The sequence below is a fragment of the Sorex araneus genome, chromosome 10 (genome assembly GCF_027595985.1).
Source record: "Sorex araneus isolate mSorAra2 chromosome 10, mSorAra2.pri, whole genome shotgun sequence".
Classification (NCBI taxonomy): Eukaryota; Metazoa; Chordata; class Mammalia; order Eulipotyphla; family Soricidae; genus Sorex; species Sorex araneus.
In genome coordinates this window covers 51,528,890-51,544,510 of record NC_073311.1, presented here as the reverse complement: position 1 = coordinate 51,544,510, position 15,621 = coordinate 51,528,890, and the positions used below count along the sequence as shown (strand labels likewise).

The window sequence follows — 15,621 nt, the reverse complement described above, 5'->3', positions numbered from 1 at the left end:
GAGAGAGAGAGAGAGAGAGAGAGAGAGAGAGAAAGCACCTGCCATAGAGGCAGGCAGGGGGTGGTGGGTAATGGGAGGGAACCTGGGGCGCCTGGTCATGGTACTGGGAAATGTACACTGGTGGAGATATGGCTGTTAGAACTCTGTATGACTGAAATCCAATCATGAGCAGCTTTGTAAGGGTCTATCGCACAGTGACTCATAAAAATGTAAAAAGAAAAAGAAGTAAGAGAAAGAGAGAAAGAGGGAATGGCTTCCCTGAGCCACCTCTTCTGTAGTTTGGTGTTGGGAAGCTCCTCTGTTGGGTGATCTATAGTAGTGTTTTTACATATCTGTTGTTTCGATACTCTGGATAAAACTTTTTGTTTTTCTCTTTCAGAGTCCTTTAACTTTTACATTAGAATTTTAGTAAAAAATGTTATTAGCAGGAACGAACAAAGAGAAAGAAGTATAGAAGCTTGACAGATTGCTGTTTCAGTGAAGAGGCATTGTTCTTTGCTTTTCCTTGGCTAGAGAGCAGTTGGCTTGGAGATAATACAGGAGTAAGATATGGCCTTATGACCTTGAGGAAACTAACCATAGTTTGACCATATATGTCCATATATGTACCATATATGTCCACTGGTACCTCCAGGAGTGATCCCTGAACACAATTAGATGTAGCCCTGAATTAAATAATTTTGGATATCCAGTTATCATTTTTTGACTGCCAACCCGTTATGAAATCTTTTGTTAGTTTCCTTATAAAATCAAACTCAAAGTAAAAATGTAACGTAACAATTTACATTTACATCTCTTTCTCGGAGAGCCAGGCAAGCTACCGCAAGTATCTTGCCCCCAAGGCAGAGCCTGGCAAGCTACCCATGGCGTGTTTGATATGCCAAAAACAGTAACAACAAGTCTCACAATGGAGATGTTACTGGTGCCCGCTTGAGCAAATGGATGAGCAACAAGATGACAGTGACAATTAATTGGTTTCAAGGTCTGGGTAAATGATAAACATATATAAATTATGTGCACTTCATTTTCCTTGTTAAATAAGAAACAGACCCAAGCCTCTAATTTTTTATATCCAGAAATTTAAATCTGAAGCAAAATAGTAACACAATTTTAGGCAATTTGAAAATCATTAATCTCTATTTTTGTCAAATTGAAATGTAGCAATGCCTTTCACTTTTAAATTAAGAACTTTGAAAAAATAGCTACTTGCATCTATTAACTAATAAAATTTTTCATAATGAACACTATATATTTTCAAATAGAAATTTCTGTTCTCCATATTACCTTCAAGTTGGGTTGGAATATTTCGTAACAGCACACATCATCTATGGATGTCAATAAATGGTTCAACTTCCAAACTAAAGTAAGTTTTTTATTTGCTTTAAATATTTGAAATGTATAAAGAAAATATAACATTTTATAATAATCTTAGTTTGCTAAATTATAGCATAAAGAAAATATTGTTTGCTAGCATTTTTTCATATGAATATTAAAATAGGGAGTGGTTAGATTTCGAATCCAAATTTTTTGGAAATTATCTTTTCTGTACTTTAAATACATTAGTTACTTCCTTTACATGGGAAATGTTATTGATTAGTGGGTTGCCTGCTAAAAAAGTGCTAAGATATTTATGCATATTTTTCCATTATAGGATTAAAGACAATTCAGCTGGAGAATCTCACTGTGTTATTGTAATCTTATCTAGCCTCCATGCAGAGATTTGCACGTATCCAAATTTTTATTTTTGCAAGCATAAACTTCAGAATTAGTACAGCTACATATGAATTCTGTTGAATAAATTAATAATCTTAAAGAAAATAGCTCATTTTGTATGTAATAATGACCTTACCAAATAAAATTGAATTGTGCAAAAGTGAAGTTTTAGTAATTAGTGTAAAGTTTCTATATGTACCTTTCCTATTTCAGGAAAATTATTTCTATATTTTATCCCAAATATGAGGCTTATTGAATTTTTGTCATACTTAAAGAAATTTACATTTTTTTTTCAGTAGAAGAATATTCCCATTTTTCTACTAGATTCTATAATTCTGTAAGTGGTGGTAATTTTTATTGCTTTTGTTTAGATTGGAATAACAAATATTTTCCATTTTATGTTTGTAAACTAATGGTAAAATAAGTTTACCATTAATTCTAAAATAAACTGCAGTGAGTGGATGTACTACTTTTGTATTTAAAATCAGTGTGTATCTGGGGGCTGGAGCAATAGCACAGCGGGTAGGCTGTTTGTCTTGCACAGGGTCGACCTGGGTTCTATTCCCAGAGTCCCATAACCATATCCCCCTGAGCCCCCTGAGCACGGCCAGGAGTAATTGCTGAGTGCATGCGCCAGGACAACCCCTGTGCATCACCAGGTGTGACTCAAAAACAAAAATAAAAACAAAAAAACATAAAATTTGAGATATTTTCTTAACACAATATCACAGATTAGAGTAAGTTTTTATTTATAACTATATACTTAGATTTTATCTAGGTGACATAAGGAAGCTACATAAGGTAGAGCAATAGCACAGCAGGTAGAGGGTTTGCCATGCACGTGTCTGACCCAGGTTTGATTCCTCCGCCCCTCTTGAAGAGCCCAGGAAGCTACTGAGAGTATCCCATCCACAGGGCAGAACCCAGCAAGCTACTCGTGGCCTATTCGATATGCCAAAAACAGTAACAACAAGTCTCACGATGGAGTCATTATGGTGCCCACTCAAGCAAATTGATGAAAACGGGATGACAATTCTATACAGTGCTATACATAAGGAAGCATTTACTTATTGTATCACCAGAAGATAATTGTATGATAGTACTCACACTCACACACACATGTCTATATTATTGACATATTTACATATAGATAACTATATGTTCATACCTATATCATATATATGCCTATATCATTGAAGGGTGCTAATAATATATATTGGCAGGAATTAAAGTACTCTAGCCGTGCTCAGGGGTCATTCCTAGCAATGATCTGGGGAACATATGAAGTGCTGAAGGTCAAGCAGGATCCAAACTGAAAGAAAGATAGCAATCACCATGTATATTTTATGTGTTTGTTTGGTGTCAAATTGGACAGTGCTAAGGACTCTGTGCCTATTTGTTATAATGCATTTTTGTAATTTTCATTTTCTAAAATTTTCAGTTGCTGTAGACATTAAAATATATTTATAATTTTGCATTATCACCTGTTTATGTGCATAAAAAGCATTATAATTGAAAATGAAGCTTTTTGTCTTTCCAATGTTCTCAAAAGTCATTTTTACCATTATTCGGTATTATCATGAAAACATCTTGGCTCTGGTGCTCCCTAAGTGCCATTCTGATGTTTCTAGTAATTATCAGTTTCTTCCTTCTACTTCCTTTGCTACTTCTTTTTCCCCAAACCTGGACTGTTAAGCCACATCCAAGGTGTTCAAGAGCTATTTCTGGCACTGTGCTTGTGGATCATTCTTGGCAATTCCAGGGGGTCACATGTGGTTCTAAGGAGAGAACGTGGGTCTGCCTGTCCCTCATCCTTACACTCTGTGCTTGCTCTCTGACCCTTTACTTTCCTCGCATTGCCCCTAATTCAGCCTTTCCGGTTTTCATTTGTATAGTTTATCTCTCTCTCTCTTTATCTCTGTATCTCTCTCTTTATCTCTCTCTCTTTCTCCCTCTCTCTCATTTCTTGAGCTCTTTTTTGCTTTTTTGCTTTCTACTCTCTTCTTCCTCTCTTCCTATTTATGTCTGTACATAGTAGACTTAATTTCATAATTTTCTTTCCATTTATATGTAATGTGAAAGTTCATTCTGTCCATTTAACAAATTGCTGCGTTAATTAGGGATGTATTAGTGAATCTAAATCCATGAAAGAATATTCATGTATTTGGTATTCCCTGCACTTTTAGTTATACTCCTGTTAGAAAAATATCTGTAAATCTAGGAATGTCCTACATTTCTCTTTAATATGACTTCTGTGATTGACTAACCACTCTTAACTTTTTACTTATTTATTTTTGATTTTGGGTAAAACCTGGTGGTGTTCAGGACTTTCTCCTCACTCTGTGCTCGGGACCACTCCTGGTAGTGCTCAGGGGATCATACCAGATTAGCCAAGTCTAAGGCAAGCTCTCCACCCTCTGAGTTACTGCTCTGGCCCCCTTTAACCTTTCCCCCTTTTTATTGATTCACCGTGAGGTACAGTAACAGAGATTTCATGTTTGAATTTAGGCAAAATGTAAATTCATACAATCATCAAACACCCATCCCTTCACCAGTGCACGTTTCTCACCACCAAAGTCTCCAGTATCCCCGCCCCCACCACCCCCATTCCACACCTACCCCTGCCTGCATGGCAGACAATTTGCACAATACTCTCTTTCTCTAAGTAGGTCACCTTTGTTATTTGAGACCAGTCCCACCACCCCTCATAACCTGCCAAAAATGTAATGCTAGACAATGTGTTTTGTATTGCTTGTTATGGATACAATACAATGTCACGTGGTTGCAAGAGCGGCTTGGAGCTCTAGGAATTCTAAACTTTTCACAATTTGGGTCTGGAGAGATCGCTGCAGCAAGTTGCTCGGGTCCAAGATTCATTTGTGTGTCTCTGGATCATGACCGTGTGGGAGCTTAAGTAGATGGTGGCTGTGTGTGGGCATCATCTCAGAGTGTGGGGGCAGGAAAAGGACTCCTCCCCTGTCCCGTGAGGCCTGGCATTTCCAACCACCACCACCCATGCCTGGAGCTTTTTTGCTGAGTTCTAGAAGATGACAGCCACTGGGATTCCGCGGGGGCAGGCAAGGGACGGCACCTGCACCCAACTGGAGTGGCCCGGAAAAATGGACTATTGCAAAAATGGTGTCCCCCTTTAATTTTAAATTTTATTTAATTAACTTAAAATGAATTTTAATGTCTACATTGCAGGTGATCTTGGCTAGTTTCTGCCGGAGGAACTACACAGTTCAGGAATGTTATATTATAAGAATTATGATTTATACTGCATCTAAAATGCACGTGAACATAAAAGTTTATTTTATTTATTTGTGCATTTATCATATGCATAGAATCATTACTATATGCTATGATTTGGCATATTGTTTATGTGTATACAGTAGATTTGTGTGTGAATAATAATCTATCCTGGTAGATCACCTTGTTTTATAAGCAGTGAAAATTGTTTAATTCTCTATTTCTGATTTTTATTTCTTTTTTTTTAATTTTTATTTTTTAAAAAATTTTATCACCATGTGGAAAGTTACAGAGTTCTCAGGTTTATGTCTCAGTTATACCGTATTCAAACACCATCCCTTCATCAGTGCCCATATTCCACCACCAAAATCCCCGGTATACCCCCTGCCCCCCACCCCAACTGTATAACTGATGAATTTCACTTTTTTTTCTCATCACCTTGATTACGTTCCATATTTCAACACAAAACTCACTATTGTTGTGGGAGTTATATCCCCAAACAAGATAACCCTAATAAGGAGGCATTTGATAATTAGTTTTCCATTCAAAGATTGTATGTTTTCAGGTTTTAGAAAAGGTCGCGTGGCTGCGTTAGCGGCCGCGCGGCTCGGATCTGTCCCAGTCCCGAATCCTGGAGCCGTGTTAGTTGCTGCTCAGTGTGGCCATGGTTCCATCTGGAGAAGTTGTGCTGGCGGCACCTCCTTCCTCCGGCCCCCCAGTGTTGATGGCCCCGATTCGGGTCCGGAGCATTGTCCGGGCCGCGTTGCTCACCAGAATGCCTGCCGCTTCTCTGTCTGATTTTTATTTCTTACTTGCGCAAATCTGTTATTTTATTATGCTCATAAGGCTCTCATAAGTCATTGAAAATAAATTCCAGCTGTATACATCATTAGCATCATTTTTGCAACAATGATTCAATTGATTTTTTTAATATATTTTTCATTTTTTAAACTTTATCACTCTATTATTACATATATCTTTGCTTCTTGCCCACACGCCTGGCTGTCTTCCCTGGGGCCCCTCGGAGGGGATGGGCTCCAGCTTCCCTCCCCACCCCGAGCAGAGGTCCCGGCAACTGAAGACCACCAGAACCTAGCTACAGCCATGCTGGTGGCCCCTCTCCACATCAGACAGGCCTCACGCATGAAGGTACTGGCAGAGGAACCCAGGGGTGTGTAATCCCATCAATGGCCAACATCCAGAGAGAGACTTAAAAGCAAGCCCAAAACTGGCGCCGCGAGATATTTTGTAACCTACTTCTCTCTCTGGGAGAAACTGGCAAGCTTCTGAGAGTTTCCTGCCCACATGGGACAGCGTTGCAAGCTTCCCATGGTGTATTCATATGCTAAATCCAGTAATAAGCTGGATCTCATTCCCCTGACCCTGAAAGAGCCCCCAGTGTGACATCCTTGGGAGGGCCAAATAGAGAGAGACTTTTAAGAACTCAGGGAAAAGACAAAATGAGAGGTTACTGAGCCTGCTCAAGAAATTGGTGATTAACGGGATTTCATGTTCGTAATTGTGATCTTTGCAATAAAAATTCACTTATATAAATATTTTCATTGAGTGTAAATTATTTCCCAATTATATTTATTATGCAAATAAATATTTTATGTCATAAGAACTATGCATATTCTTTCAGGTTTGAAAAAATGTTGATAGATTAATTTTACATATAAATTACTCTTTTTTATTGAACACTACTATTTCTTTGAACTTGGTTTTAGTTTCTCCACAATATCTATTTTTAGTGCCACACACATTATGTGCTAATTTAATGTTTGAGTTCCAAAATATTCATTTTTCTGGTCACTAGGCATTGCCATCATTGTAAAAGAGTAATATGTGTATTTACTGATATCATAATAAGTAAATCATCATCAATTATTTAAAAATAGTTATTATTTTACTTTTTAAGTAGCTGCATATATTTAAAAACATGTTTAAAAAACCATGTGTTTACAGGTAACAAAATGTATTGTTTTTGTAACAGTATTTAATTTAAAAAAACAAAGTGACAAAATGAGTGTTAAATTTTAAATATTTCAATTTAAAAGGGCGTTGTTAGTGAGCATGGCCCTATTTGGTGAATTAGTGAATGACTTTTAATCTTACAGTTTTATAATATGATTAATCAGAAGTGAAAAACAATCATATAATTTTTTAATGCTGCAACACCCGTCATTTCACCTAGTGTATATTTCACATCAACAATGTCTCTAATTTCCCTTCTTTCATGCCAGGCCAGATTACCTTTACGGCAGGCACTTTTCTTCTCTTTTACTCTCCTTTTAACTCAATAAAAATGGAATCATTAGAAAAATGCATATACTGAGCCATTTTCCATTGACAGAAGCTTTACAATTAGTACAGATTCTTAAAATACAGCCATAAGTTTTGTGAAATTTTCTAGCTTTCAAAAGATAAAGCTAGATTTTGTCTAAATTCAGTATCCTAGTGAGCGGTTTAGAAGTGAATTTCCACAGGAATGATACAAAATGGGAAATCACTAAAAGAATTCCTTTAGGAATAGGTATAAACTAGACCTCAAGATTTATTGATCTGTTTCTTTTGATGTCATTGTGTCTTTTGATTTGTGATTTAAAGGTCTGCTTTTGGGGGCCAAATCCCAGTTGACTGGGTCGGGCCCTTGCATATGGCTGACTCAGATTCAGTCTCTGCCACTACTTATGGTCCCCCAATCCAGCTAGGAGTGACTCTAAGCATAGAGCCTGGAGAAATTAGCCAGGTATGACCACAAAACAACCACTACCCCCCCACCCCTACACTCAATCTGCTATTCCTATAGAGCTGAAAGATAGTCAGGGCACTTGCCATGAATCTGGCCCCTCCAATTTCCCTCCCTGACATCCCATACAGCCCCCCGAGCACCCGCAGGAATGATCCCAAAGCACAGGAATGAACACTGAGCATTGTAGAATGTGGCCCTAACCCCAAACAAACACAAAAACAAAAGCTACTTTTCTCTTTGTCCCACTTTTTATTTAGTGGTATTTAAAAAATAGGATCTTGGATGGGCCCATGTAGTAGTACAGTGAGTAGGGAGTTTGCCCTGCACTGTTTTCTGGGGTTTGATTCTGGCACCACTTATGGCCTCTTGAGCACTTCGAATAGTCATCCATGAGCACCGAATCAGAAATGAACCCCAAATACTGCTGAGTGTCCTCCCTGCTTTAAAAAAATTATCTTGGAGCCGAATTGCATTGTATGAATCAGGCCTAGGTTTATTCCCTGTACCCTATTTGGTCTGTGTGCTAACCGGTAATGATCCCCGAGCACAGAACCAGAGTACTTGGGATGTGATCCCAAGTCCAAACAAAAAAAGTAGATAAATAATAGCATCTTTATTTCTGCCTAAATTAGTTAGATTTTGACTTGTAATATTTCTAATAACATTTATATAAAGAAAGCTAGGTATCATTGGATAATAAGTCGCTGAATGTCACATTATTTCATATTTAATCAATTTAATCAAATTTAGTTGAGTATATTTTAATGCTTTATATTTCCCAAAGACATATATTAATGTGAAATTTCAAGTTTTTTTATAAAAATAAACTTTAATTTTAGAAATCTCCAAAAGTTGACAGTAGTTAGAACTAACATTTTTTTGTTGTCACAATAAATTTGAAAAGGTAATTAATAAAAGATGTAGAAAATCTTCAGAAAGTAAGTAGCATATCACAAATTGCCTATTATTAATGGACGATAATTTTTGAAATATTCTCTTAGACCAAACGTGCCATTATGAGAGGATGAGGGAAAATTATATAATACCAAAATTTAGCAATTGTGTCTAAGTTCTTAGTATTTGTGCAGAGATGGAAGAAGTTCAACTGCAAAGGATGGTCAAGTCTATTGTAGCCTGACACCTACTGTTACAGGAACAATCTCTCAGAAGCATTTGCCAGTGGACAAACTAAATGACAGACTAGAAACTCAGAGTCTCCTGCATTGTTAAGGCGTGTCGGCTACCATTTTGAAAATACTTATCAACGGGTTTCCTGCTGAAATTTTAAGTGATACTTCAATAAGGAATCTGGTTTGTTTTTCACTCTTGCTTTTCATTGTGGGCTTTCATAAACCTGTCTGTCCAGACCAAACAGCTAGTTTGTCTTTTCACAATGGCAGCCTTTATCTCTAGAAGACACTCCACATTCTGGCCAACAGAAGGCACTTCATCTCTTTTGAGATTTATTTATGGTCTCAGTAGAAGAGCTTAAGTGGTGGTGTTGCAGTTGATTAATGGGGTGACTGCCAGAGCTTCCAGGAGTATGGGAAAGAGGGAGAGGTGCCCATCTACACTCCACAAAAACCTGTGGACCAGTCACAAAATGCTCAGACCAAAATTTTCAACAGGTTGTTAACTTGGTGTAGTCTGTCCTGAGATCGGTAAGTCAGGTTGGGGTCATGGTAGTGATTTCGATTATGGGAGCAAGGAGCTGCCAGGGGCTTGCTTGGGCAGGCATGACCTTCGCCTTCTTATGTACTCTAGTCTATTTAGCCTAGCAAAGGTTTGAGATTGACTTTGGCTTTTGATCTCTTTCAAGATTTGTTTATGGGTCTGTGAAACAAGGTTTGTATAGCTGAGCAGGAGGTGGTTTGTGGGTGTGGCTCCCAGGTAACTAACGTTTGGATGTTTAATTTCTCAGAAAACTTGATACCAAGTTGTTGGGGTTCGGCCAGAGACACAGTGGCAAGTTTGGGATACCAGGAAGCCTGAGGATACCATCAGGCTGCTGATACACTTACTCCATGGACACAGGTTCACTTGCTGGAGGCACCACAGACCCAAATTGTTAAAAAAATAGAATTTATTTTAAGAAAATTATAAGAACTTTATCAGTAATTATACATTGAAAATTTATAATTTTTTACAATAAAGGTGACAATGTCATTAAAAAAATAACAATTCTTGAGAATAATTACGGACATATAATTATCTATTTTTATGGGATTATGATATTTGAATTATTTCCATTAAAAATGACATCATGAGGTTGTGAGGAGAAGAGGTTCATAATACCAAAATTAAGTAACTGAGTCTAGGTCGGTCATTTGCATTTTTCTTTTTTAAGTTATTTTTTATTGCAACTCCATGATTTACTGTTGTTCATAATACTGTTGTTTCAGGCATTAAATATTGCCATAGTATTCCTACCACTAGTGTGTCTTTCCCTCCACCAATACCCCACCACCCCAGCCTGATACTTTGCAGGCACAATCAAATTTACTTCCTAGTGTTGCAACAAAGATGGAGTGAAAGAAAGCACAGAGGTTGGGCTTTCGCCTTTCACGCTGACCTTGTTCGATTCCTCCGCCCCTCTCGGACAGCCCAGCAAGCTACTGAGAGTATGGAGCCCACACGGCAGAGCCTGGCAAGCTACCTGTGGCGTGATGGATATGCCCAAAACAGTAACAATAAGTCTCTCAATGAGAGACGTTACTGGTGCCCGCTCTAGCAAATCGATGACCAACGGGATGAAAGTGACAGTGACAGTGACAGTGTTGCAACAAAAAGACAAAAGGAACTATAAAATTTTAGATCCAGTAGGAGTTAATTTGTGATCATGGTTACTTCTCACAATGATATTACTAAGGTTATTGAGAATTGCTATGCTGCCTGATGCTAGTTGTTCCTTGTGTTATTGCTGAGGCTTGTTGAGCTTATTGTGCTTCTATGCAACATTTGAATCAGATTTGTTGTATTCAACACTACTATGAAATTCTGAGGTGAATGGTTGCCCAGTCCATGAGTTAAAGTTCTGGAACAATTTGGTGGCATAGCTGTTTGATGAGGTTCAGCTGTGAAACTGGGCTGTTTCTAAGTCAGAGTGTGTTGGCTCTGGCTTCGGGCTGCTGGGACTTCTGGAACAGAAGGGGGATTTTGCCCATCCACATTGTGAGAAGGTCCCAGTGTTCTCAGCCCTGAGGAGTATACGGGGGAAGAATCAATGGTGGTGTGATGTTCTCTGGTGATGCTGATTTGTTTCCCTGTTGGCAAGTCATCTATGTTATTCTTAATGAGATCCAAGGTTTTGGTATTTGTTATTGAGATGGAAGCAATTTAACAGTAAAGGATGGTCAAGTTTTTTGTACCGCCCCCTCCTCCCACAGCTCTTGTTTCCAAGGTATTTGCCAATAGACAAAATAAATGACAGACTGGAAGCTCAGAGTCCTCTGTATGGTGGAGGTGTGTCTTTAGCTCTCTTTAATTCAAATCTAAGGTTTCCTTTTAAATTTCAAGTGACACTTCAATAAAAAATCTGTTTTTTTTTTTCACTCTTGCTTTGCATTCTGAGTCTCCAGAGGTCAGTCTGTCCAGACCACAGATACTTCACACCTTGAAAGTTCTTTTCACACCTGGTCTCTCTGTAGAGGGCACTTCACATCCTGGCCTGCAGAAGGTATTTGTTGCTTCTCTTCTCTCTAACAATTCATGAAATACTATGAAAACTTGAAATGAAACAACTGAGATACAATTAGTAAATGAAAGAATCAAATAGAACCTTAGTATCTCTGTTTGAAAGCTCAAGGTGGGAAAGAGATAAAAATATAAAATATACAAAGGATTTCTTTATGATTCAATTTCCTGATTCTGAAGAATCAGTCAATTATATATTCATATACATGCCTGACTTTGTTAATCAATACAGTATAACAAAACTCACGGCAATGACCAGTTTGTTTTGGTATTTGCAAATAGTTTGGCTTCTGTATGTTCTCTATTTTTAGTTATGCCTTTAAAAATATCTTGCTAAAATGAATTTACCTGATCATACATATCAAACATAATATTTCATATATTGATTCATATCAAACAACTTTATTTTTGGCTCTTAAAAAGCATTAGGATTATGAAGCTCCCATTATATCCACCTTACACAAATTATTAATAATCAAAAGATCTTAAAAAATATTGAACAAAGCGTAATAAACATACATGTATCATATCAACAAAGCCTCTCCTATATTTTGAATCTGACATATTTCTATTATTAATAATAAATCATGAACATTAATTTTATGACTATAACAATAAAATAAGCAAAATGTTATTAAAATCTAATGAAGCCAGTCTATTAAATGTTTCACATGAATAATAATCTACATATTTTCATTCTTATTTTATCTGATATATCATATGATGTGTCATTAACTCCCTTTAAATTCAAATCTAAGGATTTCCTATTGAAATTTCAGGTGTTACTTCAACAGGGAACCTAAGTTTTTTCTCTCTTGTTTCTCATTCTGAGTCTTCACAGGTCACAGGTGAAGTCTGTCCAAACCACAGATAGGCTGTACGAAACGATAATGTGCAATCTTTAAGGTTATTAAATGTCAAAGGTTGTTGTAAACACAAAAGTATATGCCGGGGTCTTCTCCAGGCCTCTGTTCAGTGCGCTCACTCATCCAGCAAGGGGCCACTGCTCAGGGTCCTGAGGACAGGGCAGTTTCCCTCCAGCTAAGGGAAGAGGTCCCAGGATAAAGAGCAAACCTTGCCACCGCATCCTCCAAGGAAACAGAAAAAGCACGGGAGCACTGTGGGGGTCCTGTAAAGCAGAATCCACTTTATTGAGAGACATCAAGCCTTAATATAGGTTGAGGAGGTGGTGGGAGTATGCAACTGGCCACCTACACAGGATGATCAGAGCAAACATGTTTTCTATAGATGGGGACAAACCTTTGCAGTACATTTGCCAGAAACATCCTGCCCCCAGGTAACATTAACTGTGCTATGCATTGTAATAGGCTGCACTCAAAGCAGACCAAAAGGTGTTTCTCTTCCAACCCATTTGCCTGCTGAGCCCAGGAGTTAGTATAGCCCTTCAAAGCTGACTAAAAGGGGCTGTTCTGCCAACAGTATGAATTAATATTGTTTATCAGTAAAACTATTTTATCTGATATATTTCAATTGATAATTTAATTGACTGTCTTGACAGCCAACATTATCTTTATGAAAATTTGAATAAATATTTTTGTTCCGTAGATAATCTTTCATTTGCTGAGGAGGCAAATATTGGCCATTGAATCAATTGCCAGCTTCTTAGGCAGAATATTATTTAAAATCATTAAAAATAAATGTTAAGGGTTTAATTAAAAATATTTAAAGTAATTTTCTTTGTTTGCTATCAATATTATCTCTAATGTTTTCCTTTTTGTATCCCCAGCAAGTAATATTGTATCAAATTAGAATAACTAAACTTAAAATGTGTTCCTTCATGATGCACATGTTAAAATCATTAAAAATGTGACGACTCAGTTTTTTCATTGTTAACCTGTCAAATAACTATTACTCAGTTCTCCCGCCCACAGTGGCTCTGCTAGGTTTTGGCCACACCTCTATTAACTACTACCTGTAGTCAGTACGGAGCACACTTCCCACCATAAGCAGCTCAGAGATGAGATGCCAAAGAGAAAACGACCCAGAACTTAATTTGAAATCAAGAAGAGAGTTAATGAAAGGTAAGGGCACTAATGACTTCATTTCAGTAATGACCTAATAGCAACTAAAACTGGAAGTAAACCTGAAAATGTTTCTCAGAACCTTTAAAGGCTTAACAAGGATTATCAGTGCCAAGGAAAAGCCCTGAATAGACACTTTACTGCCTAGAGTGAACAATTGGGTGCGGAGTTGCAGGGAAGAAAAGGGGAATGAGGCTTATATACTTTTCATTGGTGGAATCAAAACTTGATGTTGTTGGAATATGGTGTCCTAATATGAAATCTAAGGACCAACTTTACTCAGGTATTGTAACTTGAATCCTTTAATTAAAAAAAAAACCTCTTGGAACATTATATTTCTTGAAAATGCAGTTGTATTTTCTAAAGTAGGATTACTATTTTCCCTAGTGATTTGGTCAATATGACGCCTGTGCTTGTGGGTTCTTTTGAAAATATTATATGATTACCAACCTTTCTCCATTCTGTGTTTCCATTACTCCCTCTGCAGGTTTCCCCTTCCTTCTAGAACAGCTGACTGCTGAGGTCCTGGGAATTACCTGCTTGGTCTTGCTGTCTACCCTCGTGAAAACCATAATCCTTATTTCCTGTAAGAATGTGTTTGAGGTGTCTGGGGTATGATTGAATGGGTAGGAGGCAGGACTAGCCCCTGAGCATAATCATGTGTGCTGCTGAAACAAAAATTAAAAAACTCAATTGAAAATTTCAAGAAAAATATTCAACATAATAATGTTAAATACCTATATAACTGTCACTGTCATCACTGTTATCCTGTTGCTCATTGATTTGTTTGAGCGGGCACCACTAACATCTCTCATTGTGAGACTTATTGTTACTATTTTTGGCATATCGATCACATCACGGGTAGCTTGCCAGGCTCTGCAAGGGGCCGCAATACTCTTGGTAGCTTGCCAGACTCTTCAAGAGGGATGGAGGAATCGAACACAGGTCTGCTGTATGAAAGGTGAATGCCCTACTGCTGTGCTATCGCTCCAGCCCAAATACCTATATACTTTCATAATATAAAAACTTACTTACTTTATATGTGAATTTAAACAAACTGAGTATCTAAATATAGTAGAAGTATAAATTAATTTACATTCATTAAAATAATGTGAAATTATCATCCTATAAATATTCTATTGCAAATTATATTCATATTAGAATTATAATAATAGAGCAACTGCAGAGATGTTATATATATTAACTTATTTCATAAATAAAATATGCAATAAAATAATTAAATGTCTCATTGAGAAATACATATCCATTTTGAGATATTTTATATAAATTTTTTGTGAAATACTATTAGTAGTCATAATCTCCCCCTTTGCTTATGAAATAGTCTGCCAAGTTTTCAACATTATTACTTCATGGTTAAATAAATTTTGTTATAAGTCATTTTAACCTAAAACAACATAATTGATCTCAAATTAAAAAACTGTACTTATCGTTATTATTCAAAATAACTTAGGAGGCACCAGGACAAACAATCATCAGCTGCCCTACTCCAAAAAACTTATGCTTCCAAAATCTCTCGATGTTGATTCCGTATGTAGAGCAAGGGAGTTACCCTATAGGTGCCAGTAAGGGCAGTAGACCTTTATTAAAATAAATCTTTATAGAATTGCTTTCCATTTTTCTAGAAACTGAAATTGAAATACCAGAGTTGAATAATGCATCACTAGTGACACGGACTCAGAAATGCATATAATGTTCTTTGAAATTCTAATAGCAATACAATTTATGTTTTATATTCCTTTTTCCCCAAGATTTCACAATATTAAGGAGAATAAGGAACAGATCTCTCATTTTAATGATGTACATATCGACTAGTGTGAATATATTATTTTCAATCTATAATAATATATAGAGTACTATTGCACTGTCGCACTATATCCTGTTGTTCATCGATTTGCTCGAGCGGGCACTAGTAACCTCTCCATTGTGAGCTTGTTACTATTTTTGCATATCAAATATGCCACAAGGAGTTTTCCAGGCTCTTCCATGTGGGTGGGATACACTCTGTAGCTTGCTGGACCCTTCGAGAGGGACAGAGAAATCGAACCCTCGAACTCAGGTTGGCCATGTGCAAGGCATATGCCCTACCTGCTGTGCTATCACTCAAAATGTTTTATATATTTAGAAAAATAATACATGTAGGGGCTGGAGCAA

The 15,621-nt window shown here is 37.1% G+C and overlaps 1 non-coding gene across 1 annotated transcript; it reads right to left on the bottom strand.

Annotated features, from left to right (window-relative positions):
- Nucleotides 1–14,919: 14,919 nt before the first annotated feature.
- Nucleotides 14,920–15,053, bottom strand: LOC129399233 (U11 spliceosomal RNA). The gene has a single exon (XR_008627007.1). It is a non-coding gene; the product is annotated as a U11 spliceosomal RNA (small nuclear RNA).
- Between the last annotated feature and the right edge of the window lie 568 nt (nt 15,054–15,621).